Raw genomic sequence first — 16,744 nt, forward strand, 5'->3', positions numbered from 1 at the left:
TGCGCCCGAGCTTGATGCGGCTGTGGCTAAGCCACAGGGACTCGCTCAGGCACTAGTGTTCGGGGTGGGCTACGCAGCGCTCGCAGACCACCTTCGCGCGGTCGCCTGGCCGTCCAAATTTTGGCCTCACCTGCCGGAAAAATACGACGGGTCAACCAACCCGTCAGAATTCCTGCAGCTCTACATCACCGCCATCATAGTGGCTGGGGGTAACGACGCTGTTATGGCGAGTTACTTTCATGTAGCCTTGACCGGGCCAGCCCGGACCTGGCTCATGAACCTCACTCCGGGATCCATCCAGTCCTGGGGTGAGCTTTGCGCACAGTTCATGGCAAATTTTGCCAGTGAGTATCAGCAGCACGGCGTGGAGGCCCACCTTCACGCTGTGAGGCAACAACCCGGAGAGACCCTCCGGGCCTTCATCTCCTGCTTCACCAAGGTACGTGGAACTATTCCACGTATCTCAGATGCATCTATTATCACAGCTTTCCATCAGGGGGTCCGTGATGAGAAGATGCTGGAGAAGCTGGCGACCCATCAAGTGGAAACTGTCACCACCTTGTTTGCTTTGGTGGACAAATGCGCCAGGGTGGCAGAGGGCCGTGCGTGGCACTCTGCAACTTACGGAGGACCCGCTTAGATGAGTGGGCCTAGTGTTGCTGCCCCTAGCCGCAGCAAGAAAAAGAGCAAGAAGAATCGTGGCTTCGATAAGTCGCGGGTCGGGGGTCCGGTTGCTGCAGCAGCATCAACTGGAGGCCAGAACTCCCGAGGCAAGAGCCCATGTCAACAGCGCACCAACCCCGGGTCAAGCCCTGTTCATCCGGGGGCTCGCCAAAGTGCCACCGAGTGCCGCGAGATCCAGAAGCTCACGAAGCGGCTTCACAAGAGGCGTGACCAGGCCTCCAAGGAAGGTTCCCCCCCTCCACAGCGGTCCGGCAAGGAGAAGGCCTCCGACGCTGATGCAACTACAACGGAGCGGGAGTTGGGGTATCAAACCCCCAATAAAGACCTCAAGGGTCTCTTCCACCAGAACAACTCCGAGTCCGGTGGTGATGAGCGCCGCAAGAAGCTGTACGTCATGTACGGCGGCAGCTCAGAGCTCTCTCCCGGCGGGATGTCAAGACCCTTCGCCGAGAGGTCCTCTCGGTGAAGCCAGGGACGCCAAAGGCGGCGCCCCATCAGTGGTGGAAGAGCACCACCATCTCCTTCGGGCCATCCGACTGCCCGGAGAACATAGCGGGTGCTGGTGTGCTGCCACTCGTCATGGCACCCACCATCGCCAACGTCCGCCTCGACCACGTGCTGATCGACGGAGGCGCTGGCCTCAGCGTCATCAGCTATGCAGCGTTTAAACATCTGCAGATCCCGGAGTCCAAACTGACTCCATCGCGCACATTCTCCGGAGTGGGCCCAGATCCTGTTTACCCGGTAGGGACCATCTCCCTACCGGTCACATTCGGGACTGAGGTCAACTTCCGCACTGAGAACGTGCAGTTCAAAGTTGCAGAAGTTAACCTCCCCTTCAATGCCATCATAGGCAGACCGGCCCTGTACTGGTTCATGGTCGTTGCCCATTACGGGTACTTGGTCCTCAAGATGCCGTCTCCGGCAGGCATTCCACCGTGCAGAGCGACCGGACTGCTGCTGTTGTAGCGGTAGAGAAGCTCCATGCATTGGCAGCAGGGCTTGCCCCGACAGCTGGCGCGGAGGGGTCCGACCCTGCATCCTCATGTGCCAAGGCTCTAGCCAAGGCACCCACAGTCCGACCGTCCGATACGGACGATGTTCCCATGAAGACCGTCCAGGTCAAAGTGGAGGCCTCCCAGACTACCTGCATCGGCGGGAACCTGGGAGACAAATAGGAAAGCACGCTCATCGCCTTCCTCCAGGAAAATGTCGACGTGTTCACCTGGGAACCATCACAGATGCTCGGGATCCCTAGGGAGGTGATTGAGCACCATCTGAAGATCCACCCCGATGCCAGACCGGTCCGACAAAAGCCACGGAAGCAGTCTATCGAGCGGCAGAACTTCATCCGTGAAGAGGTCCGTAAGCTGCTGCAGGCTGGCTTCATCAAAGAGGTCTACCACCTAGTGTGGTTGGCCAATCCGGTCATTGTCCCTAAGGCTAACGGGAAGCTTCGGATGTGCATCGACTACACCAATCTCAATAAGGCATGTCCACCTCCGGGTGTGATTTGCTATCCTTTATAGATGCCTATTCTGGTTTTCATCAAATCAAAATGGCTAGAGATGATAGGAAGCATACTGCTTTTGTAACAGTGGATGGTCTTTATTGCTATATTGTAATGCCATATGGACTGCTTAATGCTCTACCCACCTTTGCTCGTGCGATGAACATCACTTTAGGTGATTTGGTTAGAGATATAGTTGAGGTGTATGTTGATGACATCGTTGTCAAGACTAGAGAATCGAATTCCTTACTAGAAAATTTAGCTCAAGTCTTTGACAAGCTACGCGCGACCTCTACAAAGCTTAACCCCGAGAAATGCGTCTTTGGCATTTCGGCGGGAAAGCTCCTTGGTTTCCTGGTGTCCCACCGGGGGATTGAGGCGAACCCGGATAAGATCCGGGCGATCGAGGCAATGAGACCCCCTGCACATCTCAAGGATGTGCAGAGGTTGACGGGGTCCCTTGCAGCCCTTAGCCACTTCATCTCAAGGCTAGCAAAGAGGGCCCTCCCCTTCTTCAAGCTGATGAGGGGGTCCGGTCCATTCACATGGACTGAAGAGGCGGAACAAGCCTTCCAGGAGATGAAGCAGTACCTCACCTCCCAGGTGAGACACTGTTTCTTTACCTTACAATGACAACTGAAGGGATCAGCATGGTGCTGGTCGCTGAGAGGTCCGAGCAGTTCCAGCAGGGGGTCCCTATGGATCCCCCTGTAGGAGAGGGAGGTCCGGCCTCTACCAGTGTAACAACCGGCTCTGCTTCAGAGGGTTCGGCCGGGTCCCGACCTAGGGAAGCACCAAGTAACCTGGGGTCCGACGAGTCCCCAGCACAGGGAGAAGGACCCAGTCCAACAGGCAAAGTCAAGACCGTCCAGAAGCCGGTCTACTACGTCAGCGAGGTCCTTCATGAGGCAAAGACCAGGTATCTTGAGACGCATAAGCTCCTTAATGCTATTCTCGTTGCGTCCAGGAAACTCCGTCACTATTTTCAGGCCCACAAGATTATGGTGGTGACCTCATACCCATTGAGGGCCATCCTCCACAATTCCAATGCCACGGGCAACATCGCCAAGTGGGCAGCAGAGCTTGCTGGTTTTCAACTCGACTTTCAGCCACGCCACGCAATCAAGAGCCAAGTCCTTGCGGACTTCGTTGCAGAATGTACTCTGACTCCAAGTGCATCAAGAGGTCCGGACCATGGATCGGACCCCCCACCTTAGGTTAGAGCTCTGGTGTTCACCGGACCTCACTGGATACTCTTCTTCGACAGGTTCGCATGCAATAAGAAGGCTGGTGCTGGAGTGGTCCTCATCAACCCACATGGCGAGCAAGTGAAGTACATGGTGCACCTTGACTTTGAGGCGACCAACAACATGGTGGAGTATGAGGCCTTAATTTTTGGGCTCATGGTGGCTCTGTCCCTGGGGGTCCGGGAGCTCCTGGTCAAAGGAGAGTCCCAACTCATCATCAGGCAGGTCCGGGGGGAGTGTTGCTGCAACAATCCCCAGCTCGCAGCCTACCTCATTCACATGAGGAGGCTAGAGAAGGACTTCGATGTGCTGGAACTGCAACTTGTTCCACGCGAAGGCAACTCAACGGCTAATGCACTCTCTATGAAGGCATCAACTCTGGCATCCGGGCCAGAGGGCGTTTTCCAAAGATGTCTGCTGAAGCCTTCCGCCTAGCCTGCCGATCTGGGTGAAGGGGGTCGGACTAGCACCTTGAAGCTAGCGGTCCCGGCGGCGCTCCATCCGTGGAGCCCGCCAAGGGTTGTGTGCACCCTTGAGGGTCCCGAAGACCTCGGGGAGCCACACCCAGTTTCTCAGGAAGGTCCCGATGCATGGATCTCCAAGGTCCAGGATTACCTGAAGGATAATTTCCTTCCTGAAGACCAAGCATCTGCTGAGCGCATAGTCTGGATGGCTAAGCGATACACGGTGGTAGAAGGGGATCTCTACCGCCGTGGCACCAACAGCATCCTCATGCGGTGCATCACTCGGGAAGAGGGCCGCGACTTGCTCGTAGAGATCCATAGAGGCGAGTGCGGAAGTCATTCTTCATCCCGCACGCTGGTCGGTAAAGCCTTCCGGCATGGCTTTTACTGGCTGACAGTGCTTCAGGATGCAGCTGAGTTGGTAAGGTCCTGCAAAGCATGCCAGTTCCATGCAAAGCAGATACACACTCCAGCTCAGGTACTGCAGATGATTCCTTCCTCTTGGCCCTTTGACGTATGGGGGTTGGATATCTTGAGACCCTTCCCTAGGGCTGTTGGCGGGTACCGATACCTCTACGTCACCATTGACAGGTTCACCAAGTGGCCGGAAGCAACCCCAGTGGTCAACATTACCAAGGCGTCAGCAACAACCTTCCTTAAGTCGATCGTGTGTCGGTTCGGGGTCCTGAACTGGATCATCACCGATAATGGGACTTAGTTTACGAGCCAATACTTTCAAGAGTACTGCGAAGATATTGGAATCCAGCTCTGTTTCGCCTCCGTGGCACATCCCCAGAGCAATGGCCAAGTCGAGCGGGCTAATGCTGAGATCTTCAGAGGGCTCAAGGGCAACTGGGGAAACCCCTTTCTTCCTGGTCTACGGGGCCGAAGCATGCCTTCCCCCGGAGATCACCATGGGCTCTCTACGAGTCCAAGCTTTTGATGAAGACTTGCAGGAACAGCAGCGCCGCCAAGACATAGACCTCGTCGACGAGCGAAGATGGTGAGCAGCAGTCCGAAACGCACGGTACAACCAAGCGCTCCGGCACTATCATCAACGGTTCATGCATAGTAGGGAGCTCCGGGTCGGGGACTTGGTCCTAAGGCTAATCCTGAACCGAGAGGGGCTGCACAAACTCTCCCCCAGCTGGGAGGGGCCCTTCAAGGTGACAAAGGTGTGTCAACCGGGTCTGTTCGTTTGGCTACGGCGGAAGGCATGTAGCTACCCAATCCGTGGAATATTGAGCACCTCCGTAAGTTCTACCCTTAGGGGCCTAGTTGAGAGAAAATTTTTTCCTTTGTAATTGGTAGCATACCTGTGCGGACCAGGGCGGTGGTGGTCCGCCCTCGTAAACCTAGCCCCTGGCGTACATCGCACAATCTATCTGTACCAATTCGTTGAGGAAAAATTTGTTCTCAGTATGTCCTTAAGGCTTATGCGATTTTATTTTTCCTTATTTCTCATTACACTAACCCCCCATGTGGTCCTTCACGTCCGTGATGTGCCCGAGACCTATCTTGAGTTGTTACGCGGTGTCTCTACTCCAGGACCTTTGCTTCGCAGGAGAAAAGGAACGGGCTACCCGGGAGCTGGCTTCAGGGAAACGTGCCCGTTCTTTGCTGGGGTCCAGGGTCGTGTAGCCGCTTAGCCTGGTTCCGCACCCTAAGCCTACATGCTCTGCCCCTCTAGGATGAGTACTGTAGTACCTCGAACAATGGGCCTGGGGACCTGGACCCCTTTAATCCTTGAACCCAGGTCATGGCGCTCTGACTCGCTATGCAACTCAATGGACCCTCGCTGGCGAAGTTCGGGACCTCTTGGGGATGTTTACTAAGCATCGATCCTAAGTCGTATGCAGGACCTCGGTTTGGCAGCTAGTCCCGACCCATCGCGACTACCTCCCAGGGGGCCAGGGGACCTTGGTATGCTTGAGAGCACATCACAGGATCGCCAATTGGAAAAACAGCTAAGTTTTTTCGCAACAAATAGATGCATGAAGCACTTAAATGCATTACTGATAATGTATAGGATATACATTACATCACAAAATTATATTACAAAAACAACAAAAAATATACTACTCCGATTGTGCTGGTGGTCCGGAGGAGTCTCCTCTCCTTGTAGGTCCGGGACGGCACCGAACACGGGTCGCCACCATGTCCGCCGCTTCCTGCACACCTTCCTGCGCAGCGGCCGCCGTCGCCCGGAGGGGGCCAACTAGAACCAGAGTTAGTTGGAAGGTGGGGTCGTGGCTCCGGAGGCAGGTAAGAATGTACTCCACCATTCCTCGGGTGACCGCCCGCCCTTCTATCTCCAGGAGGTCGAAGATGGCGGACTCCAGGTGTCGCAGCCGCTCGGCGGCGGAGTCCAGCACTGGGAGGACAGCGCCGAGTGAGGGTGGGGCCTCCGTGACCCGGATGGGACTTAGTCCGAGAGTATCCAGGGAGGGGTTCACTTCACCGACCCACCTCACGATCCGGTCAATGCTGGTGCTCCGCTCCGCCAGGAACTTCTCCACCTTGGCCTCCCTCTCCTGGAGAGACGCCTCCTGCTCCTGGAGCCTCCGGGTCCCGGCCGCCAGCTCTTCCTGCTGGATGGCGAGTCCGGCTTCCTCTTCCTCCACGACCGCCTCCTGCTCCTGGAGCCTCCGGGTCCGGGCCGCCAACTCCTCCTGGTAGACGGAAAGGTTGGTCTCTCCCTCCACCACGGCTGCCTCCCGTTCCACAAGGGCAGCTTGCTGCTCCTTGATCAGCTCCATTGCTGCCTTGGCATGGTTGGTCAACTCGAGGGCAATCTTTGTCCACCCCTCCGCCGCGCTCATCCTCTCCTCCGCCGTGAGCTCCCGCTCGATGGCCTTCGCCTCCCACCGGACGGCCGCTCTCTCCCGCTGGGCAGCTGCCGCCTCTCGCTCGAGGACCTTCTGTAGCTGCCCCTGTAGGTCGTCGTGCTCCTGCACGAGCTGGACGCGCTCCCTGGCGTAGCGGGCAGAGACGGTCTTGATGCGGTCCCCCAGGCGGCGCTCCTAGTTGGAGAGTCGAAGGCGTTCCGCCTCCAGCTTCTCCCACTCCCAGCGGATGCCCGCCTCCAACTCCTCCAGTGCCTGCTGTCTCTTGGCCAGGAGGCGGGGGAGAGGGACCTCCGTTGGGCTCGGAAGAAGGTGCCTCCCGTACACCACCTCCGACTCCTCCTCCTGCGCGGGAGGTGTGGCGGTGTTGGCGACCTCCGCGACCTCCGGCGCTGCTACCTCTACCTCTGCTGCAGCCTCCTCTGCTACTGGCTCAGCTGGGGAGGCCTCCACCATGGTGTACGGCGCTGCCGCCGCTACTGGCGCCTTGGCGCTCCGGACCTATAAGAGCACGGGGAAGGTCCGGAGACCATGATCCCAGCTGTCAGGCCCGGGCTGTATGCCACGTCACCCAGAAGACGAGGGGTAGATTACGGATAGTGAGATGCTAAGGGTCTGAACACCCTAGCAGGAGGTGCCCCTATCCGTATGTACTGACACCAGGTTGGGATGATGATTCCTCAACATCCTTTATGCTCCTAGTGGCATCCCATAGAAGTTGATGTGGTGGGGTATGTCTTGTTGATACTATCGAGACTGCTGCTCTGGAGGCTATCAGTATCTTCTGCAACCAGCATCCAATGGAGGTTGCTGCGTATCCCATTGGTCTGTTCCCTGCTATAGACTCCAGTGATCTAGAATGGAATTTTCAGACAGACCATATTGGTCACTTGTTTGGAGATCTGGCTGAAGAAACGGTCCATAGTATCACCAGGTTCATGAATGTTCAGCACCATTATTAGATTTTGCTGCTTCGTAACATGGGTCAGTTGACTAGTGTGGCTCAAAGTCACTATCGGAATGCCGACCGTCAAGTCACTCAGATAGTGGAACTTCAAGCCTTGGTGACTCAAAAGGATGAGATCATCGCAGCATGGGATGAGACCATCATTCATCGAGAAGATCAGATCAACGAGAGTGATGCTATCATCACTCAGCGTAATACAATAATTGAGTTCCTCCAGGAACAAATCCATGATCTGATCCTTGAGGCTGACAATGCCCAGGCTCACATTGAAGAACTGCAGTAGCAACCGGTACCTCCAGCTACACCCGCAGTACCCGAAGCCGAAGAAGAAGATCCGGAAGAAATTGAGGGAGTTTTAGACCTCGATTCTGAGCATGGGGATCTTGTTCTTAGTCCCCATCATTCCTCTTCAGGCAGTTAGTCTTCTGTAGGCAATCTCGACGATCTTTAGTTTGTCAAATCGTCAACTCTCTAGATGTAACTCATGTAAAGTGTAAGGGCTTAGGTAGTAAGTAGCTTACTTAGACCTTGTGCCATTTGTTGTAATATAGATGGCCTGTATATGGATCCTTCGGATGTGCGATGTGGAGGACAATCAGAATATGTGCTATAATATAAGTCTTGTGTTTTATCATCTTGTCCAATATCTTTATATTCTAAAATGAGATGCTTGAATGGAATATATGCATTGCTTATCTGAGTGGTGTACCTTCTGAAATTGGGAATAAGGCTCTGTGGTTAATAATGGATATCTCCTATATTTCAGATGGTTGGAGCCAGGCGCGGAACCCCGGAAGGCTTCCGGGCAGATCAAGCCAGTGGTTCTCAACAACCGCCACCGCCACCTCCAAATCTAGCCAAGGTTATGGCTCGGCAGACCGAACTTCTTAATCTGCTGGTACAGGCACAGCAGAACCAACAGCGCCAGCAATCATGAGGGGTTCGTAATGAGCCTCACGTGGCAAACTACCAAGATTTCTTCAGTACCCAGCCCCCACTATTCAGCAAAGTGGAGGAGCCCCTTGATGCCGATGCTTGGATTCGCACCATTGAATCTAAGTTTGCTCTTCTTACAATTCCATGTGCGGACTCTAGCAAGGCTCACTTCGCTGCCCAACAATTACGCGGAGCTGCCCGTATCTGGTGGGATAACTACTGTGCCATGCAAGCTGATGGCCATGTTATCTCCTGGGAAGAATTCCGGAATGCTTTCAGAGCACATCATATACCCGAAGGATTGATGGAGCAGAAACTGAATGAGTTCTTGGCACTTACTCAAGGCACCCGAACCGTACTACAATATGCACAGGCTTTTAATCACCTATGTCAGTATGCGGGTTATCATGCTGACAATGACGCCAAGAAGCAAGATCGTTTCCGTCGGGGCTTAAGCACTAAGCTTAAAGAACGTCTAAACCTTATAAAGGCAAATACTTTCAGCGAGCTGGTTAACATGGCCCTGACTCAGGAGGATTGCATCACGGCACACTGTTCCAAAAAGAAGCGAAGGATTTCCACTGGACCCACGGGCGTTCAACCCTCGTGGTATCGATTCGTTCAGAATGCACCGCCTAGAGCGCCACCGCGGAATGCTCCGTTTGGCAGACTGGTTTTCAGGCCGCCTCAACAACAAGGAGGGTATAGACCTCCCGTACCTCCGCAACAACCACAACAATCGGGCCCATGGCCAAATGTTCAACAAGTCCAACAGAGAAGCAGCAATTACCGCTATTTCAATTGCGGGATTGCGGATCACTTCATCAGAGATTGTCCGCGGCCCAAGAAACCTAATCAAGGGCAGAGTCCCAATTAGGGTAACTAGAACAAGGGCAAGAGGCCGATGATGCAAGTCTGGCAAGGGCGAATTAACTTCACCACCCTAGCAGAACTTCCGGATGGAGCTCCCGTCATGTCGGGTACATTCTCTATTCATCACAAACAAGTTGTTACATTATTTGATTCAGGAGCAACTCATAGTTTCATTAGTAACAACTGTGGTACCCGAATAGAACTTGATCTTTGTCCTACCAAGGGGTCATATATGATTTCTACCCCTGAAGGAAAGATTACTTCTAATCAAATGGTTAAAAGTGTGCCAATTCAGTTAGGTAGCAAAGTAATCCAAACTGATTTGGTTTTGCTAAACTTAGACGGTACTGATGTTATACTTGGGACAAAATTGGATGACCGAACATAGAGTACTGCTAGACATCTCCTCCCGAGTTATTGAGATTAATTCACCACACCAAGGAGCCACTACCCTCTATCTGCCTCAGCAGGAGTATCTGCACTCTTGCACTTATGCCATCACAGACATCAAGGTAAAAGATATTCCCGTAGTCTGTGAGTACCCTGATGTCTTTCCAGATGAGTTGCCTGGAATGCCACCAGACAGAGACATCGAGTTTATTATCGAACTTCAACCTGGCACCACTCCTATTTCAAAGATGTCGTATCGCATGCCTCCAAATGAGTTGGCCGAGCTAAAAATCCAACTCCAAGATCTTCTTGACAAAGGTTTCATATGCCCAAGTGCTTCACCTTGGGGTTGTCCTGCTCTCTTTGTAAAGAAGAAGGACAATAGCCTAAGGTTGTGTGTCGATTATCGTCCACTCAATGCGGTCACTATTACAAATAAGTACCCGCTTCCCCGTATTGATATCTTATTCTATCAACCAGCTGGAGCTAAGGTCTTTTCTAAGATTGACTTACGCTCTGGTTATCATCAGATCAAAATCAAGCCTTGTGACATTCCAAAAACAACTTTCTTGACCAGATATGGACTCTATGAATATCTGGTTATGTCATTTGGGCTTACTAACGCACCGGCATATTTCATGTATCTCATGAATTCAGCCTTTATACCGGAACTCGACAAATTCGTCGTGGTCTTCATCGACGATATTCTGATATATTCCAAAACTAAAGAATACCATGCCAATCATATATGTGTCGTTCTTCAACGACTACGTGATCATCGCCTTTATGCCAAATTCTCGAAATGTGAATTCTAGTTGGATAGTGTGAAATTTTTGTGACATACTATCTCTAGTGAAGGCATATCGGTTGATTCAACCAAAGTCCAGGAGGTTATGGATTGGAAGACTCCAACTTCAGTCCATCAAATCCGAAGTTTCCTTGGATTAGCGGCATACTATCGCCGATTTATTCCAGACTTCTCCAAGATAGCTGAACCCATGACTGAGCTACTTAAGAAAGAGGTTAAGTTCCATTGGGACGACAAGTGTGAAGAAGCATTCCACACCTTGAGAAAACTTCTAACAACCGCTCCAGTGCTAGCTCAGCCAGATAAAACCCAGCCTTTTGATGTCTATTGTGATGCTTCTGGAACTGGCCTTGGTTGTGTTCTTATGCAAAACAACCGGGTCATTGCTTATGCATCCCGAGTGCTCCAAAATCACAAGCAAAACTACCCAACCCATGATCTTGAATTGGCAGCAGTTATTCATGCTCTCAAGATCTGGAGACATCATCTTATGGGTGCTAAGTGTAACATCTACACTGACCATAAGAGCCTCAAATATATCTTTACTCAAGCTGACCTGAATATGAGGCAAAGGCGATGGTTAGAACTGATCAAAGACTATGATCTTGAGGTACACTACCATCCTGGCAAGGCCAATGTGGTTGCGGATGCACTTAGCCGCAAGGCACATTGTCATTGCTTATCCATAGAAACTTTCAATGACACTCTTTGCAATCAAATGAGAAAACTCAATCTAGTAATTATTCCTCAAGGTAGTGTACATCTATTATCTATTGAATCTACTCTTCAAGATAGAATTATCATGTCGCAATTACATAATGAAGGCATCAAAATTATCAAGCTAAAACTATCTCAGGGAGAAGCCAAATACAAGTGTTTTCACACCGATCATCAAGGAGTCCTATGGTTCAACAATCGTATTGTTGTACCTAAAGATCCTCAACTTCGTAAACAAATCCTTGATGAAGCAAATCTATCTAAATTCTCTATTCATCCTGGTAGTACCAAAATGTATCAAGATCTTTGACAAAATTTTTAGTGGACCAGAATGAAGAGAGAAATTTCCAAATATGTATCTGAGTGTGATATGTGCTAGAGAGTCAAAGCTAGTCACCTAAAAGCATCTGGTACACTCCGACCATTACCCATTCCATCATGGAAGTGGGAAGACATTAGTATGGATTTCATGGTCAGTCTTCCTAACACATCTCAAAAACATGACTCCATATGGGTAATCATTGATAGACTTACTAAAACTGCTCAATTTCTTCCCGTGCATACCACTTATTCTGCTAAGAAGTATGCCGAAGTCTATCTTGATCAAATTGTTTAGTTGCATGGTGTCCCTAAGACCATCATTTCTGATCAAGGGGTCCAATTCATTGCACACTTCTGGGAACAATTGCAGTCTGCTCTTGGAACCAAACTAATTCGAAGCTCTGCATATCATCCCCAGACTGATGGACAGACTAAGCGAGTCAACCAAATTCTTGAAGACATGCTCCGAGCTTGTATTATTCACTATGGTACAAGCTGGGACAAGTGTCTCACCTTGGCCGACTTTTCTTACAACAATAGCTATCAGTCTAGTCTTCAGATGGCTCCATTTGAAGCGTTATACGGTCGAAGATGTCGAACTCCTTTGAGTTGGTCCGAGACCGGCGAACGCAAAATCTTTGGACCAGACCTAGTTGTCAAAGCTGAAGATAAGGTCAAGGTTATTCAAACCAATCTTAAAATAGCCCAGTCTAGACAAAAGAGTTATGCAGATCAAAGAAGAAAACCTCTGCAATTCCAAGTAGGGGATTTTGTCTATCTCCGAGTATCTTCCACCAAAGGTGTTCAACGTTTCGGCATAAAAGGGAAGTTAGCACCCCGATATGTCGGACTCTTCGAGATCCTTAAAGTCTATGGCCCAGTGGCTTACAGAATTCATCTTCCATCTCAATTGGCTGCCATTCATGATGTCTTCCATATCTCTCAACTCAAGAAATGTATCAAAGTACCTACAGAGATCGTTGAGACCCGTGCCATTGTGATTGAACCTAATCTAACTTACACCGAACAACCTATCCAAATCCTAGATACCAAAGAAAGAGTCACTAGAAGAAAAAAGATTAAGATGTATAAGATCTTATGGGATTATCACACCGAAGAAGAAGAAACTTGGGAAACAGAATCCTATCTTCAACGAAACTTCCCAAACTTCCTTCAAGCCAAATCCCAAATCTAATCGTCCGATTCTATTCTGCTTCAGAATCTCGGGATGAGATTCTTTTTAGGGGGGAAGGCTGTGACATTCAGGTAATTAGAAATATAGACACTAGATTTAGTGTGAAATGTGTATGCTTGTTATGGTGTATGTGTGTAGTTCAAAGGAATAGGGGTATAATTGTAATTCTATAAAATATAGGTCCTTTAGTGTTAGTTGGGTAAAATGGGAGGTAGCATCAAAACCTAGGAAAAATATAACACTAGGTGTCAAATTTATATCACCATAGGAAAGAAAGTGCAAAAGATATGTTACAATTCTAAGAAAAATGGGTCTTTGTGTAAAAATAGGGACCTAGATGTGATTAATGTAAAAATATGGGTCCTTTTATGCAAATTATTGAAGTATAAGAGTAACTTTCAAAGTTTACTTAAGGGCAAAAATGTAAGAATACAAATCATCATGACATCCCATGAAAACTTACAAATGTGTCCAAAATTACATGAAATCTACCCCAGTAAGGACAAAAGTAATTCAAATATAACCTTTGTTCAAAATTTAACATGTAAAGCTATAAGCTTTGGGTTTTTGAACTTGAGCCCTAAAACAATATTGTAGAGCTTGAAAAACTCTCCAAGGCATTTCTTCATTAGACCTCTACATCAGTGGGAAATCTTAGTTTACTGAGAAGTCCCTGGAATTTTGAGATTTCGAAATAGGCCCCCCGGACCCCTCCCCTCTCTTCTACTTCCTCGAGCACGTGCTGCCCTGCTCTGCTCCTCCTGCCGTCAGTGCAGAGCCTCCCCCCTGGCCGCCGCTCTGCCACCACCGCCGCTCCACCTCCTGCTGGATCGACCCCCACGCGTCCATCTCTCCCTACCCTGGCCCTGTTCCCCTTCCCCACTGCCCTCCTCCGCACACGCCACGATTTCCCCGAGCCACCGCCGGCCGCCACATCATCGCCGCCATTGCCAGCTCCTGTTCGCACCCACCGCACCCTCCTGGCCTTAACACGCGCTCAACGACCACTCTGTGACCTTGTTTACTCGTTGCCGCACTTCTTTTCCACCGCATTTCCTCTTTCCCGAGCTCACTCCCTCACCGAACCTCCACCGCCACCACTGCCCACCGTTGTCAGCCACCCTCGCTACCTCTGAACCCCAATCCAGCGCTGCTAGAGCACCGCAGTGGCCCACTGGTGCTCTCCAGCCTGTTCAATTTCACCCTCCCGCATCTGAGCCTCGTCTTCCACAGCTCTGGCCAGCACGAGTTCCGCCACTGTCTCCTGCTCGCCGTGGGCAGCTCACTCCAAGCCCTTTTGCACCATGACAACCGCTCAGTCAGCTCCCTCTCGACCCCATGACGCTCCACAACCCCTCCATTGGTTCCCTAGTGTACTGCATCGACTCCCCGACACTTGCCGGCGTTTACCTCCGCCGCCATTGTCACTGCACCCGCCGGTTGCCCCTAAACCGAAGCTTGTGCTCCCAATTGACTGCACTAATACCTTCCCCGCAACTCACTGGAGCTCATGCGCAGGTCCTTCACCGACGCCGGCCGCCGGAGCATCATCGTCGTCGTTGACCCCTCCGCCACCACTCCGGGCTCCCGTCGAGATCCCCCTTCCCGGGCACCTCTACCCTTGACACATGGTGCAATCAAACCGCCGTGAGCCCCTGAAACTTCCCCTCCCCTCGGACCTCGCCGCCTGTGACCCTCCTCGCCGGAACACGGCCGTCCAACCCCTGTTCCCCTTTCACCTCTGGCCAAGAACCTCAGGATTAAAAGAATTGAAAGCCCAGGGGACTGTCTGCAAAGCCAAGACACATATAAATAGTGCCGGAAGGACCCCCGTGTGTTATTTCTGCTGCAGATTTTGAAATTCCATAACAATTCAAGGAAAAATCATAAAAATGCAAACTAAAATTTGTTAGATTCCTTATTCTAAGATCTACAATTTTGTGCTCTAGTTTAAATACTAAGTTTAATTAGTTGTAGGCTAAAGAAATACATAGTAAATAGCAGAAAAATGGTAAAAATGTGAAACCAATTGTGTTAATCTGGTTTTGACATGTAGTACTTAGGAAAAATATTTAACCTACTATGTATATAATAATTTTGTAATGTTTAGGTTTAAACTTGAATAAAGCTTAAATGATTTAATGCATTTAATATGTGTAGTTTTAAATGCTCAAAAATCATGAAATTATTTTGAAATATTGTAATTGAGTGGTGTAACCCATACACAAAAAGCTAGGATAAAGTCTTACAAGTGGATATAGATCTAGATACTATCTAAATAAGTAAGCTTTATTAGTAATTATCCTCGTAAGCACAATTCCTATAGAAATAAAATCCTAATAAATTGATAATAACTTAATCTATAATTGACAGAAATTTCAACCCAATGCTATAGTAATTTATTTGGACATGTTGCCTAATGACGCTAACTAAGTTAACATACACCCGATAAATGACTGCCCAGTAGATATGTAAATGATATATGTAATAAGTAAATTATATTTTCATTGGATTGCAACTTTATCATGAAATAAAATAAAAGTATATGCATCCCTTAAATTATAACTTTGCATATCATGTAGACTCGACTACTCTCGCCGACGGAGACTACGAGCTGATCCTGGATCAAGAAGTGGAAGTTTCTGAAGACCCCGGGAACGCCGTCGGAGATCTAACTGAAGCTCCGAACCAAAGTTCAGAAAACTTTGACACTTCTGCCCCCAACCCTACTCAAGAAGGCAAGCCCCGGACATAACCCTTACTTTATTTACACTGCAATCTATATTATTTATACCTATCTATGCATTAAGTTTTTAGGAATTGTATGAAAAACCCTAGTTGCATTTTCCTAGGAACCAATGTACTGGATATTAGCACTTGAGTTCGAATAGCCGCTATGCTAATAGGACCGGTAGAAGTCGGGTGATTTCCTGTCACTCGCGCGATATAGAAGTTGCAATGTTTACATTCCTGTAATCACTATAAGGATGACGGGCGGGAATTATGAGAGGTATCATGGTTGAGATCATACCCGTCTGTGTTGATGAATTTGATAAGGTCGCAATGTGTGGTAGTGGTGGTTAAGCGTGTGAAAGTACTAGCCACATGCTGCGAAATATGGTAAGCGGTAAGCCTAGTAACCAATCGGCCTGAGGAGTGGACATAACTCCCACCACTCATATTTGGTTTTTCCTATTACTCGCTTCGACGTGTGGGAATACGTGTTGCAGGGCAATAGGAGTACGGTCGTGTAGTCGCTCTACAGACGTACGTCCTGCACATTGGAGGTGCGTATGGTTCTGCAGTCGCTTGTGGTGGATCTGATCCATGAGTCGGAATGAAAGGCAAACGGTTGCTTCAGAATGATCTCTGAAAGTTCCAAGCGTGTGAGTTAGGTTTACCCTTGCAAGGCTGAAATTCGATTCAAGAATCATCCGTTTCTCGCGGAGATTGAGACTGCTTGATCCCTTTGCCACATAGAGTAACAAGAGCAACTTTGTGATTATCAAAGATGATGTTTGGCTAAAGATTCTACCATGCTTGACTAGTCATAGGCGCTTATCTAGAATGGATAATCACATAGAATTTGAAAGCTAACATTTGAAATTAAGGATCTACTCTTTATTGCTTTTCAGCTGAAAACTTTACCCATAACCTTTAAAGCCTTCATAAGTCTAGTTACATGGCTAAATATACCATGAACGGGTAAGCCTTGCTAAGTATTAGCATACTTAGTCTTGCATTGTGACTTTTATTCAAGTAATCCCCCTGACGACCCTGCTCTGC

The sequence above is a fragment of the Panicum hallii genome, chromosome 7, assembly GCF_002211085.1.
Source record: "Panicum hallii strain FIL2 chromosome 7, PHallii_v3.1, whole genome shotgun sequence".
Taxonomy (NCBI): Eukaryota; Viridiplantae; Streptophyta; class Magnoliopsida; order Poales; family Poaceae; genus Panicum; species Panicum hallii.